This window comes from Diabrotica virgifera, chromosome 1 (assembly GCF_917563875.1).
Source record: "Diabrotica virgifera virgifera chromosome 1, PGI_DIABVI_V3a".
NCBI lineage: Eukaryota > Metazoa > Arthropoda > Insecta > Coleoptera > Chrysomelidae > Diabrotica > Diabrotica virgifera.
Genome location: NC_065443.1, coordinates 175,144,239 through 175,168,063, shown reverse-complemented (window position 1 = coordinate 175,168,063; position 23,825 = coordinate 175,144,239). Strand labels below are relative to the sequence as shown.

At 31.9% G+C, this 23,825-nt stretch overlaps 1 protein-coding gene across 1 annotated transcript in view; it reads right to left on the bottom strand.

The window, feature by feature from the left end:
• LOC114337914 (probable cationic amino acid transporter) overlaps nt 1-23,825 on the bottom strand; it is a 1,427,575-nt gene that overhangs the window by 933,476 nt on the left and 470,274 nt on the right. The window lies entirely within an intron of this gene.

Genomic DNA, 23,825 nt, shown 5'->3' with positions numbered 1-23,825 from the left:
TGGGGTTGTTTTCAGATTTTAAATACAATTTGTAACGTTTCTGGTTTGTTTACTTTTATGGCTGTCGGTCTGTTAAATTTTTTGCTAGTTTTTTTTCAAATTTTTGCATTTTAAAGTTATTTTATATTACAAAAGCAGTTGCTTTCACAACTAATTGTATATTTAAGTTTGAAATTTTATGGTAAGTGTATTTTATTTTGCCATTAATTTTTACAACATACAAAGCTAACCTCATTAAAAGCTAGCAGGTAAGGAATGGTAGTATTTAAGTTTCCGCCATTTAAGTGAATAAAATGACAAAAAGAAAATATGTTATTGATTTTTTATAAATTGTTTATTTATTTGTTAATCACTAATGATATTAAGAGAATTTATTAAGCTACTTCAAATGTAGCTGTAAGTTTGCACCAAAATTTAAAGCAAAATTTACATTTGATATTCTATTTATTTGATAACGTCAAATTATTTAACCCGGGAGTAGTCGCGCTCACTTCTGTAACGTCGATAGTCGCGTGTGAGATTCTATCTCAAAATACGAATTTAAAACAAATTTTTATTTTGTACTATTTTTATCTACTTTTTATATTGAAAATATATATTTCTAACAATTTTATTAAAAAAACCTGTGTTAACGGCCACCTGCCAATATCGGCCACCTGTCCTAACGGCCAGTTTACAAATTTCCCAAACCAATTATACGTAGACTACAAAAACTGGCAATACCGTCCACCTTTCTATATCGGCCAGTAGTTCTTTCATTTTTAGTGGTCGTTACTGACAAATTTTACTGTACAGTAAAACCTGTGTTAACGGCCACCTGCCAACATCGGTCACCTGTCCTAATGGCCAGTTTAAAAATTTCCCAAACCAATTATATGTAGACTACAAAAACTGGCAATAGCTTCCACCTTTCTATATCGGCCAATAGTTCTTTCATTTTTAGTGGCCGTTACTGACAGGTTTTAATGTATTACGAAAAAGGATGAAATGTGAGATTCTATCTAACGGCGCGACTACTCGCGGGTTAAAGCTAATTGGCTCTTCCCAAAGCCATAAATTCCACAAAAAGAAGAAGAAGAAGAAGAAAAAAATTCCTACGCACTACTACACCCTTCCTCGATGCACTCACGAAATTTTTTCAAAATTGCAAAATTTTTCATCAAGTTATCGCGAAAAAGAATAAAAATTGAGATTCTATCTCACCGCGCGAATACTCGCGGGTTAATATGACCCGTGATCGGAGCAGTAGCCACTTTCTGTCACTTGCTGTTGCATTTAGTAAATTTCCGACTTATTTCGTATGCTGTAAATGATGACCCACTGGTAAAAAACCATGGACTCAACTGTAGATAACCAATTAATTTATTATTAAAAAAATGTAATATCAACTTTGCTGATTTTTTTTATATTCTGGAGACAAACTAATTTAAATGTAGAGTAATAAAATAGAGTTAGTCAAAATTGATAAAAACGAAAAATCACAAAAAAGATCTGCATACTTGTTTTATACAGATCCATCGAAAAAAATCGTAATTCAAATAATTCATTCGATCCATCGGAATTAGAACAGAATATCAAAAATAAACCTTTCTTCAGTTGGAAGGTTAGTCATTCTCACAGAAAGAATTCAAAACACATAGGTACATGTGTATAACATTTTTTGCCAACTTATAAAATAATTATACTATATACGAGTAGAGCTACTACAAATTATGGGCAAATGCTTGAGAGAAATAAATAATGTAATGATACAAATTATAGAAAGTAGTACTTACTACTTACAAAGAGCTAAAAGGAAGAATAAAATAAAATAAAATCAAAATATAATTCCGTACAGGTTGGAATAAATTTTTTATCAAAGTTTAGTTCTAAACAAAAGATATTTTCAAGAAAGTATAATATGATTCATACGAGGGAAACATTCTGACATATCTGACAAACAAAAACATATTTATTATTGTTAAACACAAAATAAGCATAAAACAAAAAATATCTCGTCAGCGTTACCCCAAGTAATGTCTAAAGAAAATATGTATAAACAAAATTCTAGTTGAGATGGTCAAGTAGCTCTTGTGTTACAATGTCGGATTGTATCATTTATCGATCGGTCGGCTTTTCGAGCTGGTCATGTTTTTGTTAAACCACTTTAGTTGATTAGTTGTCCCCTCCGTGTAGCGAAAAATAAACAATACCTTTGTAAAAACATTCAACATTGGTTGATATTTGGCTGTTTTAAAAGTAGTTCATATTATTTATTGACCTGAATTTTTGTAAAATGCCTTAGGGCCGGTATTTCCAACCTCACTTAAGCCAAAGCTTACTTTAAGCCTTTGCTTAAGCTTAGATGCCTGTATTTCCACTTCAATTTGAGGCTTAAGCCTAGGCTTAAACCAAATAATTTTAAGCTCACGCAGGAGTTGGTTTAAGCCTTTGCTTAAAATTTGTTTTCTGTTTTTTGAGGTTATTTCTATAGATTATTAATTAGAGAGTTATTTTGAAAAATAACTTTTGAGTAATAACGTTATTATTAGATTATTAAATAAGCTATTAATTTATCAATCGTATAAACGATTATTAAAATTCTTGCTACTTTTGGAAGGTGTAGATGAAAATTATTTATTTCTACAATGCTTAGTAGGTATGTATATTTATTTTACAAAAATAAACTTACATTCGAATTTGACATTTTAAGGAATATATCCAATAAACAAAATTACAAATACGGATCTATTGCTTATGCAAAATAACAATAACAATATAACCAGAGAAAATATCGACAGTAAAATAAACTAACAACATATGCACCATGTACACAAAGTTAAGTGGAGTAAATGACATTGATACCGATGACAAGATAAAATTAAACGTCAACAGTAGTGTTTTTTACCTCAGAACAGTTAGTTTTGGCACTTTGACGTATTCAGAGGTACCAAATCAATTAACTTTACAGTTGAGCATCAGTTTAGTTAAGGAAATGATGGAAAAACGGCACTTGGCTTAAGCCTCTCCTTAACTTTTGACACAGGCTTAGCTAAGCAAAAGCTTAAGTAGCTATTGAAATACCGGCCCCTAGTCTTCTTTAAAGATATCATTGGACATACTCACTGTTTTTGGATTTTACAAAATCTCTTGGATTGGCATGAAATTTGGCATAAGCATAGCTAACATGTCAAAGAAAAAAGTGATATTGTGCCAGTGTGTACTTTTTTTCTGGGGATGAGTACCACCCCCCTTCTCGAGTGTGAAAAAATATAGGTCCAAATAAGTCCGTAAGTGGATAAACTAATTAAATTCTTTGTAACTTTTGTTTTTAGATGGTTTTTCGCAAATAAATCAAAAAGTAAGTATTTTATCGAAAAAACTATTCTTAGCAAATATAAAGCTTATAAAAAAGTAAAAAAAATGATGTATGTCTGAAGTCTGGATACACAATAAAAACAGAGTTGGAGCTGATCAAAAGTTGGTTCTTATTCGTCAAATTCCATATCGACTAGTTCAACGTAAAATATCCAAAAAATAAAGCAGTTTTCGGGGAAAACTCGCCACAACTTTTTTAAAGTGTTTAAAAAGCGTTTTATTTTTGTTATTTAAAAAGTATCTATTCTATTACCGTCAACATCAAAACTAAGTTACGCTTTAAATAAAATATGTACCTTTTTTGCTAAAAGAAATCGTGAAAATCACCACCTAATTATCATTCTAAATGAAATTAATCGTTACCGCCCTATAATTAATTTACTTATATTATACTGTTCATATGACCTATAAGACTTATTGGTAAGAAATTCTTATTTAAAAAAATTTATTTTAAAGTAAAATTTTTTTAATTTTGAAAAAAAAATGCCTGGGTTTAAAATAACTTAAACATCATTAGTGATACTAAATATCTCAAAGAGTAAAAAATGTACATATCACATAAACAATACATAAGTAAATTAGGCGGTGATTTTCACGTTTTTTTAACAAAAAAGAGACTATATATTGATGCTAACTAACTTTTGATGCTAGAGACGTTTATAAAAATACAAATAAAACTTTTTAAACACTTTATAACAGTTGTAAGTAATGAGTCTTCCCCGAAAAGTAATTTGTTTTATGATTATTTCATGTTAAAATATTCGATTTGTAATTTGACGGAGTAGAACCTGCTTTTCATTAACTACAACTCTACTTTTACTGGGTCTATAGACTTCATACATACACCATTGTTTTCACTTTGTTTATAGGCTATATTTTTGCTAAGAATATTTTGCGATAAAATATCTTTTAAGTTCTTTGCAAAAAACCGTCTAAAAAACGTGGCTTTTTTGTTGAAAAATGAACATAATATATTCACTTGCAAATAACTCAAACAGTCTGTTGAGAAAAAATATATAGAACAAAAACTAGCTTAGAATTACTCAGTTTATCCACTTCAGGACTTATTTTGAATGTATGTTTTTTCACATTAGAAAAGGGGTTGTACTAACTCCCAAGGCAAAAGCACACGTCGGCACAATATCACTTTTTCTTTGACATGTCAGCTATGTGCATACCAAATTTCATGTCAATCCAAGCGGTTGTTTAAAATTCGGAGGTTTTGCAATATTTACCGTGAGTGAATGAACTACAGATATGCATATTAGATAAAAATGATAGTCTCAGCGAATCTTTGAAATATCTCCATTCCTTTGAAATGTTACATTTTTTAAGCCTTGAGGGAGTAGGCGCAAAATTATGACCCAATGCTATTTAAATGCATTCAGTTTATTCGAATCCTGAAAAAACTAATAAGAATTTTGGAAAAATTTAAACGCAGAATAAAAGATTACATTATAACCGAGGGCTGAATCTCTCTAAAAACCTTTATGTTTATTTTGATAAGTGAAAGGGTAAAAAAAAAAGAAAATTTAGTGTGATTTTTTATTTCAAATATTTAATTCAAAAGAAATTTTTTTATTCTATTCTTTTTGACATGAGGATGTATTTGATTTTTTTATGTCAGTGTATTCTGTTGGTTAGTTCCTATTATTTCAGCCGCCGTACGTCCCTATTGGACCAATAGGGCCGAACAAACATAACTAAGGCCCTTTTGATATGATGCTGTATTATATTTTTTGTGTCATTGTATTCTGTTGGTTAATTCCTACCATTTGAGCCATTGTACGTCATGATTGGAAAAATAGCAGCGAATATACGTAACTAAGGCACTTTCAATATTCTACTATACTTGATTTTCTTGTGTCATTGTATTCTGTTGGCTGATTCCTATCATTTGAGCCGCCGTGCGACACGATGGGATCAATGGGAGTGAAGATACGTAACTAATACCTAACAAGAGGTTTACTGAAAACTTCTTTTTTGTACTTATGCCACCCGGTATAAGTACAAAAAAGAAGTTTGAGTAAACCTTTGCACAACTGTGTAAATACTAAAGAAATATCTAAAATAAAAAAAAATAGTGGAATCCGTTAATCTGTTCTCGAAAAATTAGCTATGAAAATGAGCATAATTTTCTATATCCCTAACTTTTGATGAGCAGTTTAGCTTAAATGGGGAAAACAGTAAGCTTAGACCAAACACCAGTAGCAGGCATTTAATTAATTGAGGAACAATTAAACGGATAACAATATTCACTTCAGTTACAGAAAAGGCATTGTCTCGCAAGAATGGTTGAAATCATAATTAATAGTCCTACAAAAAAGACAGGCGCTTAAAAGTGATAAGACCTTTGAACAATAAGCCTATGAGTTACCTTTTAAACACATTCCTAAAAATAATCCATGACACAATTAAAAAAAGGTTTGTTAAGAAATTCTTTTATAGACTTCAGAACATCAACAGCTTCTCCTGATTATGTTTAAAAAACGTACGGAATGCACTAAATGAAAAAAAAAAGAAAAAGATTTATCATACCGTTATACTATTTATAACATATTCTTACATTAAATATTTGATGCTTCCCTGTGGAGTATAAAACGGACAGTTGTGTTTTTCCCGCAAGCTGCCTTGTTTAGTCTTCTTTGTCGCTCTATTCGTTAAATCCTATCCTCTCACGTCACAGCGTCAGAAAGCAGTGGGTATATGCAGTGAACGGAAGGCCTATGTCGAACAGTGAACGTTGGGGCCTTTTCGCGTTTATCATATGTAGACAAGTCGCTTGTCAAAAACTGGACGTATGTAATCGTATTCTATTTGTTAAATACTCTCACATAATATGTCATACCATGTGCGTTAATCCATTTTATTTCTACAATTTTAAAGTGTTATTACATGCTGCGATTTTCATTTGTCTACACTATCGTATACTGACAGTTAAAACCCATCGTTTCAGGCGCTGTTCGTCACGATTGGACCAATAGAACCGTAGATACAAGACTAACGCCCTTTCGATATGCTTCTGTAATTGATTTTCGTATGTCATTGTATTATATTAGTCAAATCCAGTTATTTTACGCCACGATTTAACCAGTGGGATCGAAAATACGTAAATAAGGTCCTTTTGACATATTGCTGTATTTTATTTTTTCGTGTCATTGTATTCTGTTTGTTAAACCCTATCATTTGAGGTGCTGTGCGTCACAATTGGATAAATAGGACTAAATATACATAACTAGGGCCCTTTGACTTGTTGCTGTATTTGATTTTTCTGTGTCATTGTATTCTATTTGTCAAGTCCTATTATTTGAGATGCTGTACGTCACGATTGGACTAATAGGAGCGAAGATACGCGACTAAGGCCCTTTTGATGAACTGCTGTGTTTGATTTTTCTGTCATTGTATTCTGTTTGTCAAATCTTATCATTTGAGGTGCTATACATCACGATTGGACCAACAGGACCGAAGATACATAACTAAGGCCCTTTTGACTTGTTGCTGTATTTGATTTTTCTGTATCATTGTATTCTATTTGTTAGTCCTATTATTTGAGATGCCGTACGTCACATTTGGACTAATAGGAGCGAAGATACGCGACTAAGACCCTTTTGACATGCTGTTGTATTTTATTTTTCTGCCATTGTATTCTGTTTGTCAAATCCTATCATTTGAGGTGCTATACATCACGATTGGACCAACAGGACCGAAGATACACAACTAAGGCCCTTTTGGCATGCTGCTGTGTTTGATTTTTGTGTGTCGTTGTATTCTGTTGGTTAAATGCTATCATTTGATGTGCTATACGTCACGATTGAACCAATAGGACCGAAGATACATAACTAAGGCCCTTTTGACATACTGCTTGTTTGATTTTTCTGTCATTGTTTTCTATGATGCCTAAGGCGTACCTCTGATATGCCCTATTTTTAAATAAAACATGATGCCAGAACGATTTTTTATGAAAATAATATATACATTCTCAAATTGCCTATTTTTCGTTGTGGATAATATTGTATTCAACAGTGATGCCAAATTTCTGATGCCAAAATGATTGATAATGAAAGTGGGAGATACGTTTTCATGTATATAACGGCAGCGACAAAACGGTAAAACACTGAACTAAATGTATATAATATTTTCACTGTACGATCATTTTGGAATCAAACATTTTATGAATAAACTTATATATCATACTAAGAGATAAACAAAGAAAGCTGATAATAATATATTAAAGTAACATCAAGGAATCCGACTTCCACCTTTTCTACTAGGAATTATTTTTTAAAAATTGTGTATTTGGTAAAAGGGGGGCTTATAAAATGGGTCTACCTATTGAGGGGAAAGGATTTACCAAAATAAATTTTGTATATATATACGTATATACCGAAGCGTACAGCATACGTTATGGCTTCCATATATAGGGTAGTTCAAGGTGCGTTGTCACTTCCAGCGGTGTTGTCATATTTTGGAAGTCACAACGACTCGTCTGCTGATTTACCTCTTACTTTAAGCGTAATGTGTGATCTTTTGAAACTTTTACTGTGAATACAGTTGTGAATGCAGTTCTATGTTTTACAGTTGTCTATTTAAATTAAAAGATTGATATTCTTTTGATTAAACAGGTTTACAAAAAAAATACATTTCGGAATATTTGACGAAACCATATGACTAGGGGGTTTTTGGGGTCGCTGGTCACGAATCCGGGGTCCGCTGACCTCTATCACGTCAGGTAATGGTCATCTCAAGGTCAAATCAAGATAAACCGACAGTCGCTCTGAAAAAGTATATTAGGGGGTTTTTGTGGTCGCTGATGACGAATTTTGTGTCCGCTGACGCTCTATCACGTCTAGCTCAAGGTCATTTCGAGGTCAAATCAAGATAAATCGACACGATCGCTCTGAAAAAGTATATTAGGGGGTTTTTGGGGTCGCTGATCACAAAACTGGGGTCCGTTGAGCTCAACCGCGACAGGTAAAGGTCATTTCAAAGTCAAATCAGTTTTGTGGACCTGTCCTGATTTGGCCTTGAAATGACCTTTACCTTACGTGGTAGAGCTCAACGGACCGCAGTTTTCATGATCAGTGACTACAAAACCCCTATATTTTCAGAGTGATTGTGTCGATTTATGTTGATTTGACCTTGAACTAGACGTGATAGAGGTCAGCGGACTCCTGATTCGTCATCAGCGACACCAAAAACGCCCTAATATACTTTCTCAGAGCGACTGTCGATTTATCTTGATTTGACCTTGAAATAACCTTGAAATGACCTTTACCTGGCGTGAAAGGGGTGAGCGGACCCCGGATTCGTGATCAGCCACCCCAAAAACCCCTTTGTAATATGGTTTCTTCAAATAGTCCGAAATTTAGTTTTTTTTTTGTAAACCTGTGTTATTTATGATATAATTGATATTTATTTTACAAATACTAATATTTTATTATTGCTGCAAAATGGATTTTTTGGAATTAATTAAAAAAGTGTTATTAGTAAGTAATTTATTTATGAAAATTATATCAAAAATTTTAATAAATAAATTTGAACGTATAGGAAATTTTAATATTTATTATTTTTCTTGATTAAATTTTAAATTTTAGATTTTATTACAGGGACCATCCTTTTAATTTTTGATGGACCAATAATAATGTGTAATAAGAAAATTAAATGGCTAAATACACCAGGTGGGGTTGAGCCGCTAAAAAGCTATCTAGATCCATCTTTTTAGAGCAGATTAGTCCCAGTCTGCTACTCGATACTATTGACTGTGCTTCTCCATTTCTTTCTATCCTCTGTCTTTTTCTGCTAGTCTCTAATTCCTGCCCTATATAAATTTTCCTTTACTTCCTGTAACCATTTATTCTAGTTCCTCCGCGTCTCCTTCTAACTCCGGGTTTCCATTGTAAAATTGAGTTTATAGTTGTTACGCTACCTGCTCTCCATATATGCCCCAACCATCTAACACTGTGCTGAAATCTGAAAATCTGGAATAATATCTACCCGGGTCGAAACATTTTTTTTAATATATGAAAATAGTTATTTATGAAACAGTTCGTGAAGTATGCTTTTTACGAATGCACGTGATGTTTAGAGCACGAGCGACAACGGAGCGAGTGCTATACATCGCGTAAGTTCGCAAAAAGTACTTCACGCACAGTTTCATACAATATTTTACCTACGATAAACAAATAAAATAACTGTAACTCTCCATCAATGGAATTCATTCCTATTCTACAATTTTTAGAACTTATTTAAACACTCTAATTTCTTTCAAACCACAAAACTGTCAAATTTTTTTTTGTAATTTATTGCTCATTATGTCATCACCATGACAACGCTAAAGTTAAGGATATTTGATTATACGAAAGTGTGTCAAAAACAGTGCGAAAAAGTAAATCCCGTTTAAAATACATTGTTACTTCACGCACACGTTATCCATTAAATAGATCGATGCAGATCGGCCTTATATCGGATCCTCTACTATTAGTCCGTTCGCTGACGGTAAAATATTGCAAAACCCATAAATTTTAAGAAACCGCTTAGATTGACATGAAATTTGGCATACACATAGATAACATGTCAAAGAAGCACATTGCTATTGTGCCGATGTGTGCTTTTGCCATGGGGGTGACTTGTACCTCGTCTCGGGATGAAAGAATATACGTTCAAAATAAGTCCGGAAATGGATTAACTGACTAATTCTAGGCAACTTTTGTTCTATAGCATTTTTTCACTTATTTTCGAGTTATTTGCGAGTAAATATGTTTATTTTTCAACAAAAAAAACAACATTTTTTAACGGTTTTTTTGGCAATTAACTCAAAAAGTAAGTATTTTATCGAAAAAACCATTCTTAGGAAAAATATAGCCCATAAAAAAGTAAAAAAAATGGTGTGCTTATGAATGAGATCCCTAGACCCAGTAAGAGAAGAGTTGTAACTAATGAAAAATAGGTTCATACACGCCAAATTCCAAATTGAATATTTCAACGTAAACTGTCAAAAACTAAAGCACTTTTTGGGGAACACTCATTACAACTTTTTTGTAGTGTTTAAAAAAAGGTTAAAACAGTTTTAGCATTAAATTAAGGAAGTTACGCTCAAAATGAAGATCCTTTTTTTTGTAAAAAATTATAAAATTCACCCCCTAATTAGCATCCGAAATGAAATTAATAGTCACCACTTCAGAAGTTGATTTACTCGTGTATGTATTGTTTATAAATATGATCTGTAAGCTTCATCGGTTCAAAATGCTTATTTTAAGGGGATGTAATTGAAAGGGATTGAACTAGTCACTAACCAACTGTGTAAGCCAATTTTGAACAGCCATATCTTAACCAATATTTGTCTCAAAGAAAAACACATAATCCTAAATATTCAGAAAAGCAAAACCTACATTTGTCTCAAAGAAAAACACATAATCCTAAATATTCAGAAAAGCAAAACCTACATTTTTTACTATTCGTAATTTTTAGTATCACTAATAAATTATATGTCATTTTGAAACAGCATTTTTTTCTGCAAAAAATTTTACTTTAAAACCAATTTTTTTCAAAAATTAGCCCTTTGAGCCGATCATATAAGATATACAGATCATATAAATATTACATAAGTTAAGTAACTTGTGAAGCGGTAAGTATTAATTTCATATGAGATTCCAATTAAGGGGTGCTTTTTCGATTTTTTTTTAACAAAAATAGGACCTACTTTATTTTGAGCGTAACTTGCTTAATTTTTATGCTAGAAAGTTTTTTAGAAAACATAAAAAATATTTTTTTAAAACTTTAAAAAAGTTGTAATAAGTTGTCTCAGAACAGTGCATCATTTTTTGGTTGCTATCATTTTTTGGTTATTTCACGTGAAATTATTCGTTTTTAAATTTGACGAATATGAACCTGTTTCCTGTTTTACATTAGCTACAACTTTGCTTCTACTGATTCTAAAAAGTTCATACGTACATCAATTTTGTTACTTTATAAGCTATATTTTTAATGTTTTTCCCGATAACATACTTACTTTTTGAGTTATTGGCAAAAAAACCGTATAAAAGTGTTTTTTTGATGATAAATTGCCATATTGACTCGCAAATAACTCAAAAAGTATTAACTTAGTGAAAAAATTCTATATAACAAAAGTTGCTTAGAATTAGTCAGTTTATCCATTTCCGAACTTATTTTGAACGTATATTTTTCACCTCCGAGAAGAGGAGAAACTCGCCCCCCAGGGCAAAGTTTTCTTTTCACTTTTTTCTTTGACATGTGACCTATGTGTATGCTAAATTTCACGTCAATCCGTTCTTTAAAATTTGGAGCAAAAACCGTTAATGAACTATACTGCAGTCAAACCCGCTTATTAGAATACCTCTTAAAGGAATATCCCAGTTCAAGGAATAGAAATTTGCGGTCCGGAAACGTTTCTACTAGCGACCAATGATCGGTTATTAGAATATCCCGGTTATAGGAATACTTTTGATTGGCACGAAGGCTATTCCAATAAGCGGGTTCGAATGTATTTCGGTAAGATCGTAAAAAACGAATCAGAATATTTTTCCTATCGACTAAGATACAACCTGGACGAGGTAAAATAAAATACCTACTTTCAATACACCAATAATCATTGCGTTTTTTATAAATGTATAAAAGCATAATATTTTAGTGCATATTTCAATTATTCAACTGTTTTTTGCATAATCTAAGGTTTTTTTAAGTGCATATTTCCCGAGCTCTATTAATTTGATGTATTTCTCCACGAGTTTACAGCAAAAATCTTGATAATTACAATTGTTTTGTTTGTATAATTATTGTTTTATCTACGACTGATACATAATATATGTATTATACTTGTGGTGTTTGCAATATAATGCCATATAATAATCCCTTAGGGATTAATAATGCGGGATTAATAGCTATTAATCCCTCTGGCACAACAATCACAAAATTCACCACGGAAACAAAATAATCAACCTCAAAAAGTGTCACTGTCAAACGAATAGTATATTTGACAGTTTGTGTTGAGATGGACGAAAATGAAGAATCTTTTAATTGTACACCACCAGAAATTCTAGAACTAGCTACAGCAACAGCATCTACCTTAATGCCTGAAACATCGAAATCCATTTATAATAAAACGTACGCAACCTTCAACGAATGGCGTGTTCGAAACAACGCGAAATCATGTTCCGAAAATGTTCTGCTGGCCTATTTCGCTGAATTAAGTGCAAAATATAAACCGTCTTCATTATGGTCATTCTATTCAATGATTAAATCTATGTTGAGAATAAACCATGACGTTGATCTGGACTACAGCAGATACTATCGCTAAAGAGATAAACAGTAATGTACCATCTTCTTGTTCTACAGCAATCGAGATCCCAAATATTTGTATTAAAAACTCTACTAAAGTTAATGATGATTCTCAACCAATTCAGTTTATTAATTGTACTATTACTAATTTTAATGTTTTTAACAAATAAAGTTGTTCATTAAAAATCTTAAATTAATTAATTTGTCGTAGATAAAGTAGAGTATACTACTCGCAATAATGGCTCTCATTCCCTCGGAATGTTACTCCCTCGCCGCTAACGCCGGCTCGGTTCGTAAATATTCCTCGGGAATAATAGCCATCATTATTGACTCGTGGTATAATCTACTATTATCATACAGTCAAGTCGCCCTTGAATCCCAAACATTTTTAAAAGAAAATAAAATTTTTATTGGATATGTTCAAGCAGACATTTCCGTTCAAGCAGAATTTTTAGTCACAACATATCAATGTTAAATATTATTAGAACAACGTTAGGGTGTCACGTTTCTTTTAATGACCGACACACATATTATATTTTAATTACGGATCCCACATTTTGCTAAACAGTTAAGAATGTAGTAGAAACATCAAACTTAGAAACATATTTTTATTGCCTACTGCTGATAAATTAAACAGTATCAAATATCACTCGTTGACATCTCTGTATTAATTTTAAATAATAAAATATATGTAGTTTTGTATTCTAAAATATTTGGAAAATATACCTATGTATTTTTTTTCATTTACACATTTACACTTCATTTTAAGGGAGTGTCCGTTGAAGAGTACAGGTTCAATGTTATCGGCAAATGAGTTTTGTCTTAAATACCGGCCGTATAGAGGAGGTGTTCGTTAAGGAGATAGGCGCAAAATCTTGGTAAAATGCTAATTAAACGCACTAATTTTTTTCGAATTCTGAGAAAACTAATAAGTATTTTTGAAAAATTTAAACGCAGAATGGAATATTACATTATTACCGAGGGCCGAAAGTCCCTGAAAACTTATACAGGGTGTCCAGAAACTCTACCGACAAACGAAAACAGGAGATTCCTCAGATAATTATAAGACAATTTAATCCAATTCACCTAGTCCGAAAATGCTTCCTAAGGGAGCTAGAGCTCTTTGAAGATGGCGTCTTACAATTAGTTTTTCTTAAATATCTCCAGAACGCTTCTATTTAGAAAAACGAAAACGGGTACGCTTATTTATCTACCCGAGATACATCGATTGCATTAATTACAAATTTATAGTATCGGTCATAGGCGCCCGTTTTGGGTAGGGTGTCCGGGTAGGGTGTCCGGGTAGCGCCCGGTCATTGGTTATTTTATCGCATAACTTTTTTGTCTTTAACTTTTAAGCATTTTTGACAGTGGTTTATTAAATTGTAAGGCATTCTAGTACTAAAAGGTACTCTTGCTTTAATTGAGTAGGATGAACCGTTTTCTAGAAAAATCGATTTAAAAATTTTTCGTTTTTTTAATTTTAAAAAAATTTGAAAAAGAAATTTATATAAAAACGGTGTATTTTACCTACTTAAAGTAAGAGTAAGTTTTAGTACTCGAATACCTCATAACTTAATCATCAAGTGTCAAAAATGCTTAAAAATTAAAGACAAAAAAGGTATGCGATAAAACAACCGTTTACCTACCCAAAACGGACGCATATGACCAGTAATAGAATTTTGCAATTAAGGAAATCGATTTATTTCTGGAAGATAAATAAACGTACCAGTTTTCGTTTTTCTAAATAGTTTTCTTGTTAATTTTTTTTTTTCAAATTAAATACACGAAAAATTTTCAAATCAATTTTTCTAGAAAACGGTGCATCCTACCGACTTAAAGCAAGAGTACCATTTAGTACTATAATGCCTCACAATTTAATAATCCAGTGGCCGAAATGCTTAAGAGTTAAAGACAAAAAAGTTATATGATAAAATAACCGTTTTCCTACCCAAAACGGACGCCTATGACCAGTACTAGAAATTCGCAATTAATGGAATCGATGTATATTTGGAAGATAAATAGGCGTACGAGTTTTAGTTTTTATAAATAGAAGCGTTCTGGAGCTATTAAAAAAAACTATTTACAAAACGCCATCTTTAAAGAGCTCTAGCTCCCTTAGGAAGCGTTTTCTTACTAGGTGAATTGGGTTAAATTATCTTCAAATTATCTGAGGAATTTCCGGTCTTCGTTTGTCGGTAGAGTTTCTGGACACCCTGTATAATGTTTATTTTAATAAGATAACGGGATAAAAAAACAAGAGAAAGTTAGTGTGATTTTTAATTTCGAATATTTCATTATCAAGAAACTTTTTGTTTATTCTAAGGGACTTTCGGTCCTCCGCAATAATAATCTTTCATTCTGGGTGTAAGTTTTAAAAAGTATTTATTAGTTTTCTCAGAATTCGTAAAAAATGAATGCATTTAAATAGCATTGGACCGAGATTTTGCGCCTACCCCCTTAAGAGAGAGTTTACTGTATTTCATATTATTACTAGAATTTATTACTTTAAACTTTTTATCGCTCTTGATTCATTTTTTCGTGTATTTAATTCCATTCAATTGTAATTGTACATTCAATTTTTTTGTATATTTTTACACGTTTTATTACTTTCGAAATAACAATAACTATAAAATCGATTTTTCAGCCTACTTGGGTCAAAAAAATACGCAATTTTCGGAAATTTCGTTAAATGAGAACATTTACCTACATTTCTTGTATTTAAGCTTGTAATAAGATTTTTAAAAATAATTTAGATTATTTAATAGATACATTCACCGGCACGAAAAACGGGCACCCCAAAAATGGGTCATTTTTGATGGCTCGTATCTCCTAAACCTATTCTCCGATTTAAGTATTTCTTTAATACGTCTTATTCTTTAACTATATCTCCTATCTATCTAAAACTATTCTCCGATTTAAATATTTCTTTAATATGCCTTATTCTTTAACTATATCGCTGTAATAACATTGTTTCTAGACAGGTAAATTATCATTGTATACTGGGCGTACCAATCAAACTGGTTTTTTTTTCAATTTTCAGAACACCCTGTGGAATATTCTAGCCTTTGTACAATATTGAAATTAAAACCCAACTATAGCCCCATGTTTTCTTAACGTTCTGTTTGTTATTCATTCGCTTATGTTGGATAATAAAAAAGTTAGGGACTTTAACAACTAAACATGTTCTTTATCAACACATGGTGTTTCTAAATAAGTGCGACAAACTTTAAGAGGTAATTCTGCATGAAAAAATAATGATCGTTTACTTGATAAAGCTATGTCCGCAAATGCTTGCAAATATAAAATTCTTTTGCCAAACGATCATTATTTTTTCATGCATAAATTAACCCTTAAAATTTGTCGCACTTATATTAAAAACACCTGTATCGATAAAGAACATGGCTAGTTGTTAAAGTCCTTAACTTTTTTATTATCCAACGTAAGCGAATGAATAAAAAAACAGAATGTTAATAAAACCTGGAGCTATAGTTAGGCTTTAATTTAAATATTTTATAAAGGCTAGAATATTCCACAGGGTGTTGTGAAAATTGAGAAAAAAAAACAGTTTGATTGGTACACCCGGTATACAATGAAAATTTAACTGTATATTAACAATATTATCATAGCTATATTGTTAAAGAATAAGGCTATAACATATTAAAAAAATTACTTAAATCGGACAACAGGTTTGGGAGATACGAGACTTCAAAAGTTACCCATTTTTTTGGGGTGCCCGTTTTTCGCGCCGGTGAGTGTAGATTAAATTAGAAGTTCATTGTAAAAAAGGAAGTAAACAAAAACACGAGAAAAATAAATTTATATAAGTAAATAGGTAAGTAAATATTATAGATTAAAATAAGTACAGAAAATATATAATTATAGAGATATATAATCACTTATTTTACCTTCATTTAAGGCTAACTTTAAAAGTAAAGCAGATCTGCTATTATTCATGTTTAAAAACAAAAGGCACACAAAACACTAAGTACGATTAGGACAGCGAATCTACAACAGATAAATGTCTGGAAACCGTTACACAGGGTTGCCAAAAAACGGAAGTCACACCGAGCGGTGTGGTATACGGAAGACGCTACGCGTTGTGTACATAACCTGTATAGTAGCACGGGAGCGACACTAGCGCTGGTGATATACCGTCGAACTAAAATCTGATCTTATGAGTATGTTAGATACGATATGACTTCCAGCGAAATTTTTAATATAAGCCGTCTGATACCATCTAGTAGCCAAATTCGTAAAAATATAGGCAAAACGTTGTGACTTCCGAAATCGGAAGTCATAACGGTATATATGAAGTAACAACGTATTACGAGAATCTACTTTGGAAGTCACATGGATACATGTATCAATATATATATATATATATATATATATATATATATATATATATATATATATATATATATATATATATATATATATATATATTACACTTGAAGTTTCCGCGGGAGCTATATGTGCTTTCTGTTGTTTTCCGGGTTTAACTCCGCGTTGAATAATTTTGGTTTTGATAAAAACCATTATTTTGACGACGTTTCGGCAAGATCTCACTTGCCATTGTCAAGTCAGGTAGTTCCGCTTCTCGCTGCTGCTTGAAGTAAACTGAATTTTTACTCACGATACCGTCGCTTATGTAGTTGATCCTGATGCTGCTTGCCCTGCGCGAACTCTGGCTCTTGTTATTGGTCCGGTGTAGGTTGCAGTCGTCGGCGGGATGTTACGCGTGGATGTTGCGGCCTGATTTATTTTGGTCTTTTTCTTCAATACCGTTTTCCAAGTTGTAGGAAGCCGTTGCGCATCATCTCTTTGGTTTAAGCCGTTGGGATTTCTTTCAATTTCTATCGATTCTCTGATTTCCCGTTTTCTTTTTATTTCGATGTTAGCTAACATCGTTGTTTGGTTCAGGTTTATTGTGTGTCCTGTATTTGTGACATGTTGAGCCAGGGATGACGTGGTTTCTCCCCTTTCGATAGCATTTCGGTGTTCTTCTCGTCTTACCTGGATTCTTCGGTTGGTCTGTCCAATGTACGACTTTCCACAATCCGCACACGAAATCTCGTATACACCTTGGCTTTCTAACGATATTTTGGTCTTTGGTGTTGGTAAAATAGTTGAGATCTTTCTGTCCGTATTAAATATCGTTTCTATGTTGTGTTTTCTCAGCACTCTCCCTATTTTCTCTGTCGTGCCCTTCACATTCTGCCATATATACAATACAATATATATATATATATATATATATATATATATATATATATATATATATATATATATATATATATATATATATATATATAGTTTAGTTATTTCCTGACCGTAAATTATTAAATAGAAATTTTTTAATTCCTGGGTTTTCGGTCTGATAAAAATAAAACACTTTATTATGGCTTAAACGTTTCGGCTAATTGCCATTTTCAATAAGCACTTTAATGAATAATTGTAAACATTACATAAAACAAAACAAAAGACTAAAATTTACATTGCACTTGTTGGCTTGGCGTTTTGTTGTGGAATGCGAGCTTGACTCTTGATATATATATATATATATATATATATATATATATATATATATATATATATATATATATATGCTTTCTGTTGTTTTCCGGGTTTGACTCCGCGTTGAATCTTCAAGCAGCAGCGAGAAGCGGAACTACCTGACTTGACAATGGCAAGTGAGATCTTGCCGAAACGTCGTCAAAATAATGGTTTTTCTCAAAACCAAAATTATTCAACGCGGAGTCAAACCCGGAAAACAACAGAAAGCACATATAGCTCCCGCGGAAACTTCAAGTGCAACATATATATATATATATATATATATATATATATATATATATATATATATATATTGTTTAAGGAGGAGAAAATAATTGGGTAACCAGCTGAATATGGACAAAGTGTACTCTTTTTACTTATTCCAATATATTTCGCCCATTTTCATGGGCATCATCAGGGAAAGCTACAATGTTGGTTATTAGGTAGGTACATTGATGTATATATATATATACCTGATGATGCCCATGAAAATGGGCGAAATATATTGGAATAAGTAAAAAGAGTACACTTTGTCCATATTCAGCTGGTTACCCAATTATTTTCTCCTCCTTAAACAATTTAAATTGAGTCAGCTATTATTAAACCAAGTTTTCTATATATATATATATATATATATATATATATATATATATATATATATATATATATATATATATATATATATATATATATATATATATATATATATATATATATATATATATATATATATATATATATATATATATATGTATATATATATATATATATATATATATATATATATATATATAAGATTATGGTATTCTTGACTGTATATTCAAATATCAAGCAGTGATTCTTGAGGATGCAGTCTATTTTGTAGATGTCTTGAAAAAGAATTAAAATAAATTCGAAAGCTTGACAGTAAGTCAAAGAGTTTTCTTTGTCTTGTGGGCCAAAATAGACTGCATCCTCAAGAATCACTGCTTGATATATATATATATATATATATATATATATATATATATATATATATATATATATATATATTTATTTTTAGCATCTTATGACGTCCCCCCATGTTAAACCGTAGTCTCTCGTGGCTTCCAGGTCTTCGTGAACTCCGATATACGGTTGCCACGAGGACTTTCCCTAAAATGTATCGCAAATGAAAGGTACCACTTCCTACAATGCTTACACAAAATATTGGCCGGACGTCCTCAGTCACGTTATCTGTATAATAATATACACATTACTTGGAGCAATTGCCGTCAGGCGCGCCATGTTCGCTTGCTGTATATCTAAAATCACTTTAACGGTTTTGATGGCATCCAAATATATATTTATTCAGTTTGCGGTTGTAGTGGTCTCCGTATATTTGAGTTTATGTCCTCATGGCTTCCACTGCGCTGTTGTCACCTCAAATGTTGGAATTTAGACTTCGGATATTTTTATAATTGATTATTGTAGTATGTAGAAAAAATATTGTTGTGATATATTAATGATATTTTTTTGTATAATTAACAATATATTTTTTTTCACTGCAAAAATAAAAAAATTAAAAAGTATGTTCATTAAAATTGATTAATTTATCATAACCAGTTGCCGAATCTGCTGGTCTAATTGCTCAATTGTAACATATTATAGAGGTGTTAAAATTGAATTCTTAATTTTTTATTACAAAACTTTTACCTCTGCAGCGTAGGGTACAAGAGGACGGCTTAACTAAAGTAAGTACAAAATTTTTAATAATATAATTTGTTCAACTAATAGGTGCAAAGGTGTCTGGAAAATAATAAAAATGTTTAAAACATTGCTTACTTATTTCATACACTCAATGTATTTTTTTATGTAAGGATATAGAAAATAATATTTTGAAAAATATTTAAAATATAGTAGTAAGTCTTAAATTTCACATTACATAAAGTAGTTAAGTCTGCTAGTCTACAAAATTAAAAACAAATAGAATACATACTTAAAAAAAATTAAAGCACTCATGCCATACCAAACGAACTACATTCTTACATATTTTAAAAAGAAAAATCTTTAATTTTGCCCAACCCGACTAAACTATCGGCAGGTAAAAAGTCTGCAGTATGCGGGGACCCTACTGTTGAAATAGATTAGAAAATTAAAATAAACTTATCTACCATTATGAAATTCTAATTTGACACAAAAAACTGTATCCTGGATTAAGAACAAGTGTGTAGAATACTCTCGTGAATTAAGAAGCGTTTCTACTGTAGGGTGACCATATCATAAATTTGAAAAAAACGGGACACATCCAAGCAGCAGTAGCGCACCTATAATTTTTCTCTGGGGGGAAGGGGGTTGGCTTGGGCGTCGAAGTTTTTTTCTATATTTTGTGAAAGACAAGTTACATTTTCCTGCTATTATTTATATATTTTTCATATGCCCTGGGGGAAAGGGGGTTTAACTCCCAAACCCCCCCTGGGTGCGCTACTGCCAAGAAGGGTTTGGAGCGATAATACACAAACAGGGATTGAAACACCGTCTTTTAGCTAATTTGGAACCTATAAATCCTTTTCAATTTTAAATGTGTAATTTACGTACGATCAAGACTGCGAAACGCAGAAAACTAAAAAACTACGCTAGAATGACGTGGATAAACAACCAATCCGTCAAAACAAAACAGGGAAGAATAAAAAAGAGCGAGAAACACAGCAAACTCAACAAATAAAAAGAAGAAAAATGACGGGTTTCGCTGGAGGACATTAAAAAAGACAGAAAACCATCAAATATAACAATTTTACAAAAAAGTCAGATAAAAAATACGTCCAGCATTAAAACAAGAGTACTAAAAAACAAAAAAAAAAAAGAGAAACCCTGTTTGAAGACAAACAGATCAGCAGAATATGAGAAGAATATTATGAAAAAATGCTATTCGGTATGAAGGAAACAGATGAAGAAGAACAAGATAACAACGAAGTAGAAATTTTCACAGAAGAAAACGTACAAAAACAAAAATTAAAAACATAGAAAACGGAAAAGCAGCAGAAGAAAATGAAATAACAGTGGAAAAAAATACAGAGGAAGAGAATTACATAAGGAAATAAAGCAGCTAATACAACAAAAAATATGAACAAAACAGACTACCAGCCGATTGGAACGCAGATATTATAGTAGGTACCTATATACAGTAAAACCCCGCAAATCCTAACTAATTGGGGGGACAGCCTGTTCGGATTCCGAAAAGGTCGGATTATCCGAAAGTTAGCCTAACTAATAATTGAAAGTTTACTTTGTCGTTGATTTTGAGTCGCTGTGCCTGTCTCTCTCCCTCTTCCACCCATTTCAGATTGATGTCACTGATGCAGAGCCAGTGTCATCATATGTGCTTAGTCGTTAACTCCATGGCTTGATTTCTAATTTGAATAAGCTCCATTTTTCCCCGTTCCCCTATACAAGATGGATCAGAAAACTAAGAAGAAAGTGTAATTACAGAATGGATTGAAGCTGACGATACATTGTAGACTTGGTTCAACCTCAAGGCAACCCTAATGACTAATGAAGATGAAGAAAGCGAGGAAGAAGTTTCCCTGTCATATTGAGTGTCACACGCAGATGCCACTAAAGCTCTGGGTGTGGCTCTACGTTACGTGGAGCATAACTCTGCTGCATTACCAGTAGATGTAATGTTTATGTGTAAATAGAATTAGAATTAAACAATGGTTTCGAATTCACCTGTATAAGTTGCAAGTTGGGAGGGTCAGGTAGTAAAAAAGTTACGAATTGGCCGGTGTACATTTTGATTTAAAAAAGTTTGTCATTAAGAGTTACGAGTTGGCGCGTGTCCATTGGAAGAAGGAGAATGTCACGGTTAAAGAATTTAAGGGACTGGTTTAGATGCAGTTCTATAGAACTCTTTAGAGCAGAGGTGGATAGATTAAAGATAGTGATGATGATATCCAACCTCCGATTAGGAGACGGCACTTGAAGAAGAAGAAGATATTAGATTTTACTGATTATGCCGCCCCCTTGTGATGCCGCCTGATGCGGCTGCCTCACCGCATCATAGAACGGCACGGCACTGAAAATTACAGTCTTTTCGTTTAAGTCGCTACAGGTAAAAATAAGTAATTAAATATCTTATATCAGACAGAGTATCCATTTTTGGTAGATGAACAAAGGTTTAAAATGGCAGTTTTTGAATTTTGGTACGATTATTTGTTGCTTCGGAAGTTGCAAAAATAAACTTTTGCAAAAATAAACTTAAGACTGATATTACATGAAAAATTGGGTCAAACAGTCCATATTCAGTCCAGATATAACAAAAAATTTCAAGGTGATTCGTCAATTAGTTTCCATTTTATTCAATTTGTTTAATAAAAAATCCTTTTCTTTGCAATGATAAAGCATGCTTTTCTTCATAAAATAATAATGATACAGCAATTTTGTGGAAACTACATGAAAGAAGAATACTTATGTTTTCAAAGTTTTTAAAAAAATAATAAAAACTCATTTTTATCATTCCGAAAATATTTTAGTAAAGTAGAGTCATTTTTGGCTTATAAACAATTTGAATAACTTTGTTAGTATTGACTGCAAACTAAATTAATCGACTAAGGGATGGAAAAAACCTACCGGTTATAACCTAGACCCAGTTTTTTTAATTCGAAACAACCGGTTTTACCTGTTGTTTTTTTGTCCCGGTTATAACCGGTTTTTTTCTTTTTAAAGTAATAACCATTGAAAAACCGAATAAGTTGCCTGTGGAAAAAAATTAATTTAGAGAAAAATGAAGAAATTTCTATATATTTTCGATCTTAATCATATAATATTATAAATAATAAATGCGAAGTAATTAACCCAAACAACCATAATTCAACTTTTATTTACTAATAGAGAACTGGACGAAAGTGTCACATCAGCTTTTATGAAACAATTTTGAGAATAGTTATTTAGATTAATAAATATTTCAAAGACTGGTGAAATGGTGCATGTGATGATAATATTTACATAAAAGTATGTGATCTGCTTAAAATTGATATTCCAACCATCATCAGCTAAAAAATTGTTTATACTTGAGTACTTGAGACTTGAGACTCTTGTATAATGTGAATACCGAAATACGATTAGGAATCTCCATTATGTAATTTTTAAACAATAAATAATTCTTACCAAATAAATGGTAGGTATTATACAAACGTATTAAAAAATATTACCTACTGAAATTTTTTGATGGCAATAGAGAAGTAAATACTGAATTGGTTTATCGAATTTATTTTGTAAAATACCTATAAGTCATTTGGACATTTTTTAAAACTTGATAGATCCAAGGGACATTTTGATAGATCGATAGGATCATCACTTTTGGGAATATCCCAATTATTGACAACGCAATATACGCCGACGCCGTCTACAACGAGCGACGAATCAGAGATTGGGGTACTCTGGCCCATTTTTAGGGTAACTTGAAAGCGCCTGGGAAAATTTTTATAGGTTGAATTGGTTGGGGAATTTTTCGGGAGGAAAATTGAGCAAACTAAAGTGCAATATAAATGTAACATTATAACTTATTGAGTATTTGCTTTTGATTAAAAAAAACCGAAAACCTGTTTTTGGAACAACCGATTTTTTGACCGGTTATAACCGCCAGGTTAAACCGTAAG